A 12,493-nucleotide genomic window follows, 5' to 3' on the forward strand; every position below is an offset into this window, starting at 1 on the left:
TAACGGAGGCCAGATAGTGTGTGCTGTGCAGGTAAACCTCACTCCTCTGAGTGCACAAATGCTAGAGGCCATGGTCTTTAGCCTCCTTGGTAGAGCACCCGACTCCCATGCGGAAGGTCGCCTGTTCGATACCAGCTAAGAGCGAGTTGGGTGACGTAGGAACGGCAGGGTTACATTGGTGCCGTGACCCGGATGGGAGTAAGGTTTAGGGGGGTGAGTGTAACGGAGGCCAGCTAGTGTGTGCTGTGCAGGTAAACCTCACTCCTCTGACCTCTAAAGGTGCTCTAGCGACAGAAGCTAGAGGCCATGGTCTTTAGCCTCCTTGGTAGAGCACCCGACTCCCATGCGGAAGGTTGCCGGTTCGGTACCAGCTCGGAGCAGGTTGGGTAGCGTAGGACCGGCAGGGTTACATATAGTAAAAGAAAATCTATATATATATAGATTTAGAATGTATTTCAGTTTTGCATTATTAGTTTCAGATTTCATTATTGTTTCATAAAGAAAATGTTTTTGTTTTTTTCCCGGTGTTCGTTCAGGACAACCCACACACACACACACACAATTTACTCTCAACCTCTTTAGAGCTCCTGAAAAATTACATCCCATCGATTTTGCAGGCGAAGAGCAGTGGATGGAAGTTCAGGCAGAGTAATGGAGAGAGAGAGAGAGAGCTGAGGAAAGATGCTGACGTGATCCTCTGTTCTGCGTGATTGTCTCATCTTCTAAGTGACGTTATGGATTGAATATTGACGTGCGCTTGAAGCAGCAGCGCAACAAGGACGCAGCGCTGGGCCAGAAATGCTGATCTGAGGACAGCGTTTGGGACGCAGCAGCGGCCGGTGTTTGAATGAAGGCTGCAGTGTTTCTGTTGAGCTTCTCACAGGGGAACGGGAGCTTTTCAATAATGCAGGACAGCCGAGGAGAGTCAGGATGTCACTCCACTGCATGTCTGTGTGGGACGGGAAACACGGATAGACGGCATGCTCAGAAAGACGAAAAAAAAAAAAACAAGAGCCAATCCTGTCTGTGACTTTGACACATTGGAGTCATTTATAAAAGAAGTGAACTCTGGAGATGGACAGTGCTGAGGTCAGTGCTCCACCTCAGACGCCCTGCAGACTCTCACATCCAGTGTTTGCTTTTCTCTTTATCCACACGTGATGACTGTGTTTCAAATTATGGGTTGCATTTCCTGTTTTGTGGAGCACTTCTGTTTTAAAGAACTAAAAGAAATCAACACATCCTTACTATGTAGTATATGAAATAATTCTTCCTTATATTTATATAGCGCTTTTCTGGGCATGCAAAATGCTTTACACCTAGGGGGGAATCTCCTCATTCACCACCAGTGTGCAGCATCCACCTGGATGACGCGACGGCTGCCATTTTACACCAGACACACACCAGCTGATTGGTGATGAGGAGACAGAGTCATGAACCCAGTTATGATATGGGAAGGTTAGAAGGCAATGATGGACAGAGGCCAGTGGGCAGATTTTGGCCAGGGTGCCGGTGTTAAACCCCTAGTCTTTTTTGAAGGACATCCTGGGATTTTCAACGACCACAGAGAGTCGGGACCTCAGTTTAACGTCTCATCTGAAAGACAGCGCTCACTAAGCAGTATAGAGTCCTCGTCACTATACTGGGGCATTAGGACCCACACAGAACGCAGGTTGGGCGCCCCCTGCTGGCCTCACTGACGCCTCTTCCGGCAGCAACCTAGCTTTCCCATGTGGTCTCCCATTCAGATACTGACCGAGCGCAGCCCTGCTTAGCTTCGCTGGGTGACCATGTGAGAGTTGCAGAGAGCTAGCTGCCGAATAAACAGTGGGCCCTATCATAAATTCTTTCAATGTGGCACCAGGAACGATGCCTGTTTTTTCTTAGTTTTACCCCGGTGCAAATATCATGTTTCACGTACTGTGCCACGTTGTTTGAATATCAAATGCATTTGCAGTTTAAAAGCAGGTGCGTTACAATGCATTGTTGGTGTGTTTCTATTCTAAAGCAACCAAAACAGACCGTGCCTTCACCAACTAAACACTGCTCTAAAGTCAACAGCACATTTATTTATTTTTTGTTATTTATAAACATGCATACGTGTGCTTATTACACACACATGGATGCGCAGCAGCACGCAAACATCTAAATTAAAATGTCAAATATTAGTATTGTCTACATAAGTATAAAAACCTCACCTCTTCCTTGCCTTCTTCACCTCAGGGACCTTTGGTTGATCCCGCCTCGTTCTATAGATATTCATCTTGCTTTCACACAACCTCGCGCATGTTTTTCCACTTACAAAGTTTGCCATGTAAATGGCAAATGTACCATGACAACTGACTCTTAAAAGGAATAGAAGATAATGAGACTGATTGGTTCAAATCATGCTACACCCAAAACAGCCATAACTCATTATAAGATTAAGGACGACCTTTTTAGACCATGCAGCATTTTTGCCATCCTTTAAAATAGCAATAGTTTATTTGAGCACGCTTCTGCTTGGATTGTTAAAATATAATATCTGACAAACAGTCTTGTCGTTGGTCGTAGTTTTAAGAGCAACAATATAATAACTTGACTTTTAGTTGATCATTTAGAGAAGTTTCTTTTCCAAATTCTTCAGCAGGATAGTTCTCCTTCTCATACTTCAGTCTTCACATCAAAGTGCCTTAATGCAAAGAAAGTCAAGCTGCTCCTGGACTGGCCAGCCCAGTCACCAGATATGAACATTATTAAGCATGTCTGTGGTAAAATGGAGGAGGAGGCATTGAAGAATCCAAAGAATCTTGACTCAGGACACTTCGCTTAGTAGCACATCTGGTGTGTGACGCCCTTTAGACCCCCCTCACCCCCCGGTGGCAGGTATGATTTAAAAGATCAGTCTAAATTTTCCTTCTGTGTGATCCAGTCTATGATCTGAACCAAAACCACAGACTGCCTGAATGGAAATTAAAGAAATTCTTTTTTTTTTTAAGATGGAAAGGATAGGTTTTTGTACACTATTAATTATTATTTCAAGTCAATAATTTGTTATTTCTCATCAAACTACTGTTTATTTAGTTATTTTTCATCAAACTAGTATCTGTTTGATTTGTACTTGTAACCAACAGTATCATCTCTACCTCCAGGTTGTTAACCATAGCCCTACAGTACAGTAATATACACTCACCGGCCAGTTTATTAGGTACACCTTTTTAGTACCGGGTTGGACCCCCTTTTGAAAGCATGCCTAGAAAATATCCCCCACACTATTACACCACCATCATCAGCCTGAACCGTTGATACATGCAGGATGGATCCATGCGTTCATGTTGATGATGCCAAATTCCGACTCTACCATCCAAATGTCGCAGCGGAAATAGAGACTCATCAGACCAGGCAACGTTTTTACAGTCTTCTAAAGTCCGGTTTTGGTGAGCCCGTGTGAATTGTAGCCTAAGTTTCCTGTTCTTCGCTGACAGGAGTGGCACCCGGTGTGGTCTTCTGCTGCTGTAGCCCATCCGCTTCATGGTTGGACCTGTTGTGTGTTCAGAGTTGCTCTACTGCAGACCTCGGTTGTAGCCATTATTTGAGTTACTGTTGCCTTTCTATTAGCTCAAACCAGTCTGGCCATTCTCCTCTGACCTCTAGCATGAACAACACATTTACGCCCACAGAACTGCAGCTCACTGGATATCCTCTCTTTTTTTTATTTGAGTTACTGTTGCCTTTCTATTAGCTCAAACCAGTCTGGCCATTCTCCTCTGACCTCTAGCATGAACAACACATTTACGCCAACAGAACTGCAGCTCACTGGATATCCTCTCTTTTTTGGACCATTCTCTGTAAACCCTAGAGATGGTTGTGCGTGAAAATCCCAGTAGATCAGCAGTTTCTGAAATGCTCAGACCTGCAGCAGATCGTCTTGACCATGCCTAAATGCATCGATGCCATGCAATTGGCTGATTAGAAATTTGCGTTGACAAGCAGTTGGGCAAGTGTACCTAATAAAGTGGCCTGTGATTGTATGTCCATAACATAGCTGCAGAAAGACTTGAATAATTAGTTAATTCTATTAATCTACCTTTAATATACAATGGATGGGCTGTAAGGAGAATAATGACACCTGAATTTACAACACTGATTGTTTACAGGTTGACCTGAAGTGACTCTCACTATTCACATAAAGCACGATGGGGCGAAGGAAAAGCCGGATATGGCCCGGTCCAATACAACACATCTGTTTAGTGTCTGCAGAACACATTTAGCGCTCTGTTTACTGAAGGTCAGCGCGCTCCGACTAATGGCAATCATTACAAGAGCCATAAAAATCAAAAGAGTAATTGGTTATATGCGGATTGAGGCTCGGGAGCTTCTCTTTGGTCAGCAGTAAATGAAAAAAGGAGCCCATATATTTTCAGTCTCAGTAAATTGAATGAAAACTCAACATGCGGTGGTGTGTTCATATTTTTAGCTTTTATCATTCTTTGAGTGCTTTTTTCCTATTGTATGCAGTCCATTTGATGGTCAGCGTTTGGACTGAGATGAATGACTTGTGCTTTCTCTTATCTTCAGTGCTTTCCTGCTGGATAATGAGTGCCGTTTATGGGAATCTGATGAATTATGTTTAATCAAGCCAATTTAATAGTTTATTTCATATTATTCCAAGTAAACAACTAGCCTTAAAGGGCGCCTAGGTTACCCCTTTTTTCAGATTTAATATAAGTCTTTTGCGTCTCTAGAATGTGTATATAAAGTTTCAGATCAAAATACCCATCAGATTTTTCATTATACCTTTTACAAGATGCTGTTTTATACTGATTTCCAGCAGGGGGTGGTTTTGTTGTACTGTGCCTTTAAGCCGAGTTCTGCCCGCCCACTGTTTCTAGTTACATGCCTCCTCCCTCAGCTGCGTCAGACAACAGACAGACTTAAAGGAAGAAGGTCTCACGTAGCGTTTGTGAGATACTACAGTAAGAACTAACCGTACTAATCAGTATTGTGAAGTTGCATTGATGAGTCACACACAATATCGTTACAAAGTTAACGCGCGCGCACACACAGATACACACGCAGGCAGGCAGACAGACAGAGCGCGCTTAGCTTAGTTAAGGCTAACCTCAAGTACAGTGTGGATATCTGTTATGCTAATGTACAAAATAAACCTGATTTAACTTCCACAAACCGGGATTGAAGCGTCTTCTTTTATAATTGTTCTGACACGCGGCTGTGCTGATGAAGTAAAGCTGAAGTAAAACGCTGTAATTAATTACACACATACTCTGTTTTAAAACACTTTAAACATGTGAAACTTACTCTTAATCACATTTGATGATGATTGCTGATCCTAGCGAACAGAACAGACCTTTTATTCCCGGTTACTTTGCGTATGTCTGTCTGGTCTTGTTGACATATACACGTGACTACCGGAACATGTTAATGCGCGCAGCTGTCAATCAATTCGGTGGGTGGGGAGATCGCACACCTACGTAATGGTGCGATCGATTTGAAAACAGCTCCAATTGGCCGACCCTTTTTTTGTAGTTAAATTGAAAAAAAGGACTGGGTGTGTTCATATCACCCCAGTATGACGGTCCATACACTATACCAACACACAGATCTGTCCAAACAGCTTGAAAAGTAGATTTTTTACCATAGGTGCCCTTAATGTTGTTGTAATTAAAATAGCTTGTTTTTGCTCTTTTTTTTCAGCGATTCTTGCTGTTTAGGCCAAATTGACCTGGTTTTTAATTGGTTTACATTCACTGAAATCACTTAATATTTCACATAATAATGATTTTATTTTATTTTTTTATAGCGGGGGCGGCACAGTGGCTCAGTCGCCTCACAGCAAGAGGGTTGCTGGTTCGAGTCCCGGATGCTCCAGTTGGCATTTCGGTGTGGAGTTTTCATGTTCTCCTTGTTTTGGCGTGGGTTTCCTCTGGGTGCTCCAGTTTCCCCTACAGTCCAAAGACATGCGCTATAGGTGAATTGGGTAAGCAAAATTGGTCGTAGTGTATGAGAGTGTGTATAAATGTGAATGTGTATGGGGGTTTTCCAGTACTGGGTTGCAGCTGGAAGAGCATCCACTATGTAAAACATATGCTGGATAAGTTGGCGGTTCATTCCGCTGTGGCGACCCCTGATAAAAAGGGAGTAAGCTGAAGGAAAATGAATGAATGAATGACTGTTATTTAAAAAGCGTGTTAGGTGGGTCCAGAATGCACGTATATGTTGCTTATTGCACACACATGGATGCACAGCAGCACCCAAACATCTTTAAAATTGGAGCGATTTTGCATACTCTTCTGCTCGATGCCAGTGAAAATCGCTTTGGTTTGAATCCGGAAAAAAGTCTCGAAAAAATGCTGATGATAAACGCAGACAAAAAGCATCCAGGTGTGTACAAGCCCTAACTTTATATACTATGAAATTATGCATCTCCTCATGGTTTGTGTCTCATTCAACTGACAGTTGTTTGCTCCCCTCTTTCTCCCCTGCTCTGCTGGCCACGCCCACTCCTCCTACGCCCATCATGGAGCATTTTTTGAAAAAAACTTGAGGCAGACTTGAACTGAAAGAGGGGGGTTTCATGACCCTTTAAACTTGATAAGTTAATGAATGAGTATTTGATGGAATAACAATGATTTTGGGAAGAAAAAAACAACAACAACTGTCATTTAAAGATAAATATCTCTAAATGACTATATTTTAATCTGATATTTGGTAGATTTTATCAGATATCTTTTTTATTATTTACCAAACATGAACTTTTCACTCAAACCCATATACTATACATATAGAAGAACTGAGAATTTAATTAAAATGGTTTCTTTGAATGTTTCCATACATAGCTGTAAATATGCAACAATATTCAGTTAAAGGCAGAATTATTAGCTCCCCTTTGAATTTTATTCATTTATTTATTTTTATTGTTATTATTTTAATCAAATTTAATAAGTTTATTTTTTTTATATTTCACAAATGATGTTTAACAGAGCAAGGACATTTTCAGTATGTCTGATAATAATTTTTCTTCTGGAGAAAGTCTTGCTTGTTGTATTAGTTTTTAATTTTTTATTTTTAAACATTTTAAGGTCAAAATTTTTAGCCCCTTTAAGCTATAATTTTTTCGATAGTCTAAAGAACAAACCACCGTTATACAATAACTTGCCTAATTACCCTAACCTGGGGTGGGTTTCCCAAACAACAGTGTAACTCGCGGCTGAACTATCATAGTACGATGCATCTTTTGGGAAAAGAACGATGTAGTGACGAGTGTTTCCCAAAACGCCAAGTTTCTGTCGCAGATCCATCGCTTGAACCATTTTAGTTATAACGTAAAACGCCCTTATTGACGCTTTAAGTAACTACTTCTTTAGAGAAGAACCCCATCATTTCTTTGTGCAAATTATATTTTTGACACAAACACTCATTTAAAATAAAATCCAATAATAGATTTGATAAAAACATGCACTCATTTTCCATATTAACTGAAATACATGTAAATGGCACATATAGGGGCTGTGTTTCCTTTACTAATATAATTGAGAACATTACATATTCTATTCTAAAACATAAAACCACTTACAAAAGCTAACATGTATTCTAATGTCATGTATAAATCATACAAATGAATAAATAATGAGGCGATTTATAAAAAAAAAATAATGTTTAGCATGTATTAGAAATAAAAAATATATCCTTTAATAACATTAATAATATTATTGATGATTATTATTATTATTATTATTAAGTAGGATATTTTTATTTATTTATTTATTTTATTTTATTTATTTATTTTATTTTTTGTTTTTTTTGTTTTAGAAAAGTCTACTTTTACAATTCGACACATGCAAACCACAGCAGAAGGTAACCAGCAGGCCCTTGTCATATACAGTACAGATACTTAATAAATAACCTACTATCAATTTAAAGAATTAACGTATGCTTTTTGTTTTCACAAGCTTTGGAGACGTAACATAAATTCCAATTTTAAATAATAGGTCACCTGTAGCTTTCGCCATGATGCTGTGTTCAAAATGACATCAATGTTTTCAAAGTGCACTGCGAAGGGAGCACAATTGTAAATTTGAAGATCGCTAAAACTGAACTCTAAAAATAGTTAGAAAGCAAATTACACCTAGGAGAGATGTTTTTAATGCTTTTTTATTTTTAATAATTCCAACTTTGAATGTTTTAGAGTGTTCTGAATGAATAGGGCAAAGGGGGGATAAGTGGGAATAGAACACAGGCAGGATCTATGTTTCAGCTCCAGAGGTGTAGTTGCAAGTGCTCAATAACTATAGCTGCGTCCCAAATGGCACACTATACACTATGTGTAGCCCCGCCGGTCGTACGCCACCCAACCCGCTCCGAGCTGGTATCGAACTGGCGACTTTCCGCATGGGAGTCGGTTGCTCTAACAAGGAGGCTAAAGACCATGACCTCTAGCTTCTGTTGCTAGAGCACCTTTAGAGGTCAGAGGAGTGAGGTTTACCTGCACAGCACACACCAGATGGCCTCCGTTACACTCACCCCCCTAAACCTCACTCCCATCCGGGTCACGGCACCATTGTAACCCCTCCTAGTTCGTATGTTTTTTTTATAATGATCACGCGGAAGCAGTTTACCTGAACAAATTCACTTTATAGTGTTCTCCGAAAGAAAACAGGGCTTCACACAGACAAGTGTACCAGGTCTGGTCACCAAAAAAATCACTCTCAACAGCTTTTGATCAACAAGTGAACTGACAAAATGGCTGGCTGACTCCACCCATTATACCCCCTTTCTCACCTGTATGTGTCTATTTTTCCCCATGATGTATTATACAGTTTAACAGTGAACATAGGATTTTGATTTAATTAGAACAGATATTTTTAACAAAAACAAGCATTTTGACACCATTCATACTTAATTTACAGTTTCATTTTTTTCCCCCGTTACATATGCACTCATGCACTATGTACTTATGCACTTACACACTCAACAGGACAGTATATGTATATTGTGTCGTCCCAAATGGCACACTTATGTTTTTTTTACTAAGAGGAAATTCAAAGCGTTTCCCTGATGACGTTTGACGGTCGCCAAATCAGTGAAATAAACGACCGAATTATCAAATAATACCTGCCATGAGTATAACCGCATTCACCATCGTGAGGCGCTATAATCACTCTTGTAGGAGAATTTTGCTTTCACCATCCAAAATAAATAAAGTTATTCAACATGTGTGTCCGATAGCTCCGCCCGTTCCGCTACATAGGCAAACCTGCAGTCGTTGAGTGTGTGAAGTGTCCATCATTACACACTTCATTTTAGCAGCTGAATGACTACATCATCCGGGTAATTAAAGTGGACATATTATTTTTTAGAGTTTTCAGTGTGAACACACTACTTACACTATTTATACTACAAAATGGTGTAGAATAGTGCATAAGTATGCGATTTGGGACGCAGCTATTTGTAACGACAGAACTTGCAACCTTATGCCTAGTTCAGACTGCGTGATTTTAGCCCCGATTTTGGCTCGCCGACAGGTTTTGAGAAATCGCCGACAAATGCCTGAAATCACAGGCAAATCGCTGCTCGTGCACGTGAGTGACAATCACACAATATGAACGATCAAAGACGCGATCTGAGAGAATCGCCGATGAGTCGCCGATGCCTGTGAGATATTTGGCGTGCTAAATATCTGGAGCTGTCGGCGATTCAAATCATGCCGTGTGAATTGAGTTTTGACTGAAAATAACATCAGCGATCGCCTACAGCCAATGAGAGAGCAGCATTCACTTGTGTGAGCGTGTGTGTATACCTGCTGCAGGCAGCGGGAGGCTGGGGGAGAAGTTAAAAGCGCTCTTTTTTCGGTTTATTTGGACCCACGAAATGGAGGAAAAACTAGTGGAGGTTAGACAGGACTCAGGAGCAACCGTGTCTGTTTGACGTTTCATACAGAAAGAAATTAGTTTATTATCAACGTTGAGGAGAAATGGCTAATTCCCTTTAAACCCAGGTGAGCAAACATGTACATGTTCTACCCCATTAAAGGCTTCTTTCTCATTATGTAGTTAATAACAAAAGATATACTGCGTGTTTTTGGCTGTGAGACGTAGTTTGGACGAAGTTGTCGGCGATTCTCCCTATAGTAAAGTCATGCAGTGTGAATGTCCATGTCGCCGAACCATCTTGCAGTGTAAACAAAGCAGCGACGAAACGCTAGCCCAGATAGTCAAGCAGTGTGAAACATCTGTGACTTGACTAGTTTGAAAATCACGCAGTCTGAACTCGGCATTAGTTGGCTAACGATGGTTTTGGGAAACGCACCCCTGCCTAGTTAACCTAATTAACCTAGTTAAGCCTTTAAAAGTCACTTTAAGCTGTGTAGAAGTGTCTTAAAAAATATCTAGTCAAATATTATTTACTGTCATCATGACAAAGATAAAATAAATCAGTTATTAGAAATAGGTTTTTAAAACTATTATGCTTAGAATTGTGCTGAAAAAAATCTTTTCTCCGTTAAACAGAAATTGGGGGAAAAATAAACCTGTGGGCTAATAATTCTGACTTCAACTCTACAAGTGTTTACTGTCACTTTTGGATTCAATTGCATCCTTTCTGAATATAAGAAAAAAAAAAACTGACAGTAAATTCTTCAAAATGAATTTAAAGCCAGTGAATTTTCCTCGGTGCTGTTTTGCAGAAGCTGGAGGTATTCGTCCTGGACTGATCTCCGCTCGGCTGTTGTTTTTATGGGATGCTCTGAAATGGCTTTTTGATGGACAGCAGCGGTTCGCCTCCAGGTCTGCTGAACTGAATATATCCCTGTGTGTGCTCAGCATTTCTCTGTCTCCATGACGACCGCTATTGTCTGCTGTCACTCCCGCTTGCTTTTAACATCTCATCGTGCCGTATTCAATATTTTATCACCTGTGACCTATTTTAATCTTTACTTTCATGCCGTTTTATTTTTTTTAGAAACCCCATCCGTTCGCTGGCGATGAGGGCACTGCAGTGTAAAACCATTTGAAAGCCTCTTGTTAATAGTTAAAGCGTCTGTGTGGGCCGTCCCATCTGGGCCTGTGGCCACCGGCTGATCAATATCCGATCTTGTGTCTCACTGCCTCCAGAATGCTCCGCAGTAATTGAGCATCTAACTTTCTGTGCTTTCCTCAGTGGACGATCTGGCAGATGGTGTTTAAGAGCGTGGAGTGGGTGAACCGCGGAGCGTCCCGTGTGCCAGCTTGCTTGGCATTGGTCTTTAGAGGATTTCTAGTCTCGCACACTCTCACAATCTCTTTCGTATGCTGTCAATACACTGTCAGTCTTTGCAATTGACAGCTGCATTTATTTTTAGGTGTGGTAGGGTTGGGAGATATATAGGAATTATTAAAAATATTGCAAATAGCAAAGAATCGCCATTGTCATTGAACACTGAAGAAAAAATGCTGGGTTCCACATGATTAATTTGTGTAAGGACAAGATAAAGTAAGTAAGTTAACTTATGCCTAGTTCACACTACAGGATTTTAAACATCCGCAGATCGCTGTGCCGTTCACACTACATGACTTGACTTTGTGTCTTTTAATCTCTGTGCTGTTCACACTACGCAACACTCTGTGAATGATCCACAAGAGGGGGGTCACACACTACATGATCTGACAACAACTCATTCCCCAACAGCTCATTCAAGCTACCAAACCACAGCCAATGAAATTTTGAGGGAGGAGTCACAGAAAAAGCTGAACACTATTGGCTGCTTGTGTGCTGATGACATCACTGACAGCGTTTCAAGCTTTAGAGAAAGTATTTAAAAACATCTTCAAATCAGCTGATTTATGAGCGGATTAATCACTCATCTGCAAGGTTTGAGTGGATAGATACACAGAGAGTTTTTAATTTTTGTAATTGTATAACTCTTTGAAATAAAACTAACAAATAACACCCTGCCGTTTTCTAACTATCAGTGTATTTCTGACATTGTTATTTTTTTTTATTACAAAACAGTAAAGAACTGAGCATTTCTGCCTTAGATTACCATATTGGTCAAAATGACTGCATGCATGTCTGATACTTTTCGCTGTGACTTTAAATATGTGTGCATTTTCTTGCCTGGCAACTTCCTGCCAACATAAACAAAACTTTCTGATGGCAAAAACATCAATTTACTTCAGATATCTTCCAAAACAGCATATTCTGTGCCGGGAAAAAAGCTCCAGTTTGAAAGTGAAAATGAAAGCCAAGACCTTTGCATGTTCTAGTATCTTAACTGCATATTTATTGGCTGTATTACCAAAAAAAAAGATTTTATTTTTAGGGTAATGGTGTCATTAAATATGATACCAGACATTCAAAGCTTAATTTTAATATCTCAATAATAGCTTTGAATGTAAATATGTTGTGACAATATGGCGTTTTATATGATAATGGTCAGAATGAGCAGTATGGTAATGCTAATAGTTACAGAATTCTAGTTTCACTGTTAATATAGCCTACTCTCATGTCTGTGCAAACG

The 12,493-nt window shown here is 40.2% G+C and overlaps 1 long non-coding RNA gene across 4 annotated transcripts in view; it reads left to right on the plus strand.

Moving 5' to 3' along the window:
- The window catches only part of LOC141376459 (uncharacterized), a 32,383-nt gene extending 20,458 nt beyond the window's left edge, over positions 1 to 11,925 (plus strand). Inside the window, exons 11-13 of one of the 4 annotated variants that reach the window (XR_012386559.1) lie at positions 618 to 1,089; positions 5,801 to 5,977; positions 10,682 to 11,901. This is a non-coding gene — a long non-coding RNA (uncharacterized lncRNA). Of the gene's footprint in view, positions 1 to 617; positions 1,090 to 4,898; positions 4,956 to 5,800; positions 5,978 to 10,681 lie in introns of those variants that run through there. The other 3 variants (XR_012386562.1, XR_012386560.1, XR_012386561.1) reach the window with 3 other exon arrangements.
- The last annotated feature ends 568 nt before the right edge of the window (positions 11,926 to 12,493 follow it).

This window comes from Danio rerio, chromosome 10 (assembly GCF_049306965.1).
Source record: "Danio rerio strain Tuebingen ecotype United States chromosome 10, GRCz12tu, whole genome shotgun sequence".
Taxonomy (NCBI): Eukaryota; Metazoa; Chordata; class Actinopteri; order Cypriniformes; family Danionidae; genus Danio; species Danio rerio.